Below are 5002 nucleotides of genomic sequence, written 5' to 3' on the forward strand. Positions count from 1 at the left end.
GGAGGGAGGAAAGAAAGGAAAGAAGGAGGGAAGGAGGGAGGAAAGGAAAGAAGGAGGGAAGGAGGGAGGGAAGGAGGGAGGGAGGGAAGAAGAGATGGAAGGAAGGAAGGAAGGAAGGAAGGAAGGAAGGAAGGAAGGAAGGAAGGAAGGAAGGAAAGAAGGTAGGCAGGCAGGCAGGCTACTTCCTATTTAAGGAACATGACACAGGTTCTCCATTTATGATAGTGGTATGACTTTAGCAGAAATTGACCTAGAAAATATTGATTTTAATTTAAGCGACAATAGATGTGGGACTGAAATTGAGACCTGACATCCTCCATGACTCCACCCACAGGAGAACAGCACTATTTCTGTAAAACACCAGCAGGATAAGGACCGTCTGTCACGAGCACACTGTCAAAACCATAAGCAGAGAGACATGGTCATACCTTTCCACATGCCAGAGTTTATGGATTAACAGTAAATTCACAGATTGTGTGAGTTTCATTGTGTAGAATTTACCAAGTAATCTTGATTTCTTTCCCTTGATAGCACGGCCTTTGGGAATCACAGGCTTTTTTTATTTTATTTTTCAGATTTCGTTGTCTCCGTTTAATTACATACATGAATATGCACACACACGGGGATGAAAGTACCCAAGGAGGCTGGAGGAGGACTTGGATGCCCTGGAGCTGGAGTGACAGGGGGCTGGAAGCTGCTGGACATGGGACTGAGGACTCAGCTCAGGTCCCCCATGAGGCAGAATGCTCTGAGCCGCTGAGCCGCCTCCCCAGCCAATCACAGACACTTTTAGTCCAATCTCAATTGCTAATACTAACTCTCAGATCACACATTACAGTTCTCGGAGTAATGCACATGTGTGTGCACACACACGTAAACACAGAATGTCTACAAAAATGTCAGAGTGGCCTTTCTGGAGCCAGGGCCAGAGCGCTTCGACAGATGCTGAAAGCTTCATTGCAGGTGGTTAGATGACCTAATTAGAGCTAATTAGCAGTTGGAGAGCTACTGAGAGCAGCTAACCTCCCTTCTCCAGGCGTAGGAATTAATTGTAGAAGAGGAGACGCAGGACTGGGCTGAAACAGATGGATGGACGGACAGCAATCAGTGTGACTCACCTCAGGCAGTGGGTGGGTGCAGTGGGAAACAGTTTTCTGTCTATTGGTCCCTTAATGCGCGCCCCCGGTGGTCAGGTGACAGCAATGGGGCCATTTACCACTACACTGTTAGCTGTTTCTCATTTGATAGGTTCCAGGTGATTTTTTTCTTCTGCAGCCTTCGTTGATCTGGTGTGTTCCATAAGTTCACAGGCCTAGTTTTTCCTGATATGTTCCCAATTTACTTCAAAAAAAAAAGGAGATGTACTGTTTTTTATTTGTGTGAATAATTATCATTCTGTTCCTTGTGACTCATGCCTGCGTACACAGACAAGATGCCAGGTCACTCTGCCTCTGTGCTTATATTCAGAATGGAGTCAATCACTGCTTATTAAAATGGAGCCACCAGAAAGTCCTTCATGGTGGCACATACCTTTAATCTCAGGGACCTTGGAAAGCAAAGACAGAAGAGCTCTGATAGTTTGAGGCTATCCTGGTCTACATAGAGAGCTCTGGGCCATCCAGGGCTACATCATGAGATCATACTACAATCAAACCAATAAAGAAAAACAGAGTCACCCAGGGCAAGGCATAAGAAGAAAGTCACTGTTTCACACAAATTGGAGTAACTTAAAGTAGAACACAGTTCATCTCCACAGGCAAAAATCAAGGAGACACCAGGCTGTAATTACCTATCTCTGCGGTCTGTGGCCTCTAAGCCAAGCATCAAATGGAAGGGTGGGGAGCCAATAGATGAGCCAGAACCAGCGGGCCCAGGGTTTCATTAGGGGCTTCAGTAACCTTCCACATAGCAACATCTGAGAATCTCAAAAGACATGGCTTATGAAGAGGAGCGTCTCTGAACCACGCCAAAGTGAAGCTGTCGACTGGCTTCAAACCCTTCTTCCCCCTTCGGCAGTGCTACTTAACAAATGACTTTTTTGTTGCATGGGAGAAAATTACAAAGCTTCCTTCCTCTGAAATTAAGAAAAATAAAAACAACTTAAACAGGAGTTTCAGGGGCTAGAAACAAGGGATTCTAGAACAAAAGAATGGGAAAAACTGAGCTACAAAACTCAAGAGGAGGAAACCGTTTCAGTTCCATCAAAACCAGGATGCACACAGTGGAAACACAATAGAGCACTATGGGAAAATACCAAAGAAAAATAAAGAAAAATAAAATAAAATCTGATACCTGAGGAAAACAGGCAATGGGGTTCTAACATGCATACTTGGCATTCCCCAGGCACCGAGAGAACGTGGAACAAGAGAAGAAACCTAATTGAAGTGAAGACTTAAGTCAGCAGGTATAAAGCACATAGTGTGTGCCTAGGTAAGATATTTTCAGAGCAATCGGTAATAAAATATACAAGATAAAAGCAGTCAAGAGTAGGGGCTGGGGGTGGAGCTCAGTTGGTCCCCAGCAACAACAATAATGATGAAGACCAGTTAGCACTTAAAGTTGTAGCAAGCTCTACAAAATTTAATAAGATAAAGATACGATCAGCTGCTCACATTCTGTAAAGTTGCCCCTTGGTCACCGACTGTCATTTATGAGAATGAGTAAATTCATTCTTTATGTTCTTTATGAGGAAATTTAGTCAGCCAAGAAATGAACCGAAAGAAAGGACTCACGAGGAGATCTGAAGATCCCAAGAAAATACGAGACTGAGTTTTGATTTTACATATGCCTCAGGACTAAAGAGCTATGGAGTCTGTGATTAAATAAAAAAATGAAAATTAAAAACAGTGTAAGAATAATTATATGGCAAACAAAATGTAGAAATTAGGAGAAAGTTCTCTTAAATATGTACTCATTCTTGATGGCAGAGAAATAATTCACCCCCAAAATAAAATGTACCGGGCTTGGTGATGCACACCTTTATTCCTGACATTTGGGATGCAGAGGCAGGTAGATTTTGTACGAGTTCAAGGCCAGATAGCCTGGTGTACACAGCCGTGAGCAACAACAACAACAACAAAAAAAGAAAGAAAGAAAGAAAGAAAGAAAGAAAGAAAGAAAGAAAGAAAGAAAGAAAACAAAAACAAAAACAAAAACCAAAACCAAAAAACAAAAAAACAGATCCTGTCTCAAACTAGGAAAAAGGTGAGGACTGGCACCCAGGGCTGTCCCCTGACCTCATTTTATGTTCTGTGGTAAGTGTGCACCCAAATTCATAAGTACACAGGCAAAGAAAAATAGTGACTTTGTGTGCCATAAGATGTTTAGCTGAGGGCTGGTGAGATGGCTCAGTGGGTAAGAGCACCCGACTGCTCTTCAGAAGGTCCAGAGTTCAAATCCCAGCAACCATATGGTGGCTCATAGCCATCCCTAACAAGATCTGACGCCCTCTTCTGGAGTGTCTGACAACAGCTACAGTGTACTTACATATAATAAATAAAATAAATCTTTAAAAAAAAAAAAAAAAAAAAAAAAAAGATGTTTAGCTGAAGCTCAGAAATTCCTTCTAATTTTGTTCAGTTTCTTTTTTCTTTCTGTACAATTAAACTAAATTTTACTTAAAATTAATTTGCAAGTAAAAATCCCACCATTGTCAACTGCTCTTTCTGCTTCATGTCTGCACAGGGACCCATTCAGACAAAATATTCTAAATACTGATGGCCTGCTTCCAGGAAGTGAAACTTAGTGCACCAAAGAATAAAACAAAACAAAACAAGCAAAAAAAAAAAAAAAAAAAAAAAAAAAAAAAAAAAAAAAAAAAAAAAAAAAAAAACGAAACAAAACAGAAACACAAGAAACACTTTGTAACATTCATATACTTATATCTTTCTTGCTCGTTAACCAAAGGCTCTCTCTCCCCCCCTCCTTCCTCTTTCTCTGAGAATCTGCCCATATCTCAGGTTTCTTTCCAACTTACTTTGGTGTAATAATCCAGTTTATACTCAGGATCAAAGCCAGGGCTTCACAAATTCAAGGCAAGCGTTCTGAGAACTGAGCCGAATCCCCTGCCCCGAGATGTGTATGTCTTGCTTCTTCATTTTCTAAGATGAAAGCAACATCATCACCACACTTCCTATCAGAGTTTCTCTCCTGTCTATCACCCAGTGTCTCGATGTGTATTATAACTTAAAGGACTGATTCTAGTCTTAACCGTAATGAACTAGTCCACATACTTATCCTTTACGAACGAGAATCTCTTAACCAGCATCCATCCACATTGCGGTGAATCTACGGACTGTAAAGACAAAATGTCTATGGGGGTTGCAGTTCATTTCAGCAAATGTTTTCACCATGGATTTTCTATTCTTTTATCTTGTTGCCATTTCTTTATGGTAGCTCATTTTATTGCTGGTTCTTCAGCCAGTCAATTTTCTTTGCGTTTAAAAGACTCTGTGGCCCGCCCCCACTCCCATGCAGCATCGCTGACAACTGTGGTGTCCACGGGGCAGTTCCAGGTCTGCCAGGATCATCTCTGCCTGCTTCTCAGGTTAAACTTTTGTTTTTACCCCCAACAAGTTTTCAAGCAACTTCCTAAGAACCAGTGTGTCACAGGTCAATTTCCAAGCCATGTTTGTCCCACAAGATCTTTATCCTGTGTTCACCCTTGGCTGATATTTTGACTAACTATGGTAGTCTAGATCAAAGGTCATTTTCCCTTGGAATGCTACAGGCATCACACTCTTGCCTCTAGAGTATGGTGTTGTCAGAGAGAAGTCTGATGTCTGTTTTGTTTTCATTCCTTTACAGCTAAACTTTTCTTCATATTTTAAATTTTCAATTGTTTTCTTTATCTTTGATTTCTAAAAAATCAGATTATTATGTGACAAATTAGAGATCCCCCTTCCCCAAATCTGTGCCTTTTTAGTACAGATATGTGGACATGAATGCTGGGAGAGTTTCCTCCTCCTCCTCCTCTTCCTCCTCCTCCTCCTCCTCCTCCTCC

The sequence above is a fragment of the Mus pahari genome, chromosome 7, assembly GCF_900095145.1.
Source record: "Mus pahari chromosome 7, PAHARI_EIJ_v1.1, whole genome shotgun sequence".
Lineage (NCBI taxonomy): Eukaryota > Metazoa > Chordata > Mammalia > Rodentia > Muridae > Mus > Mus pahari.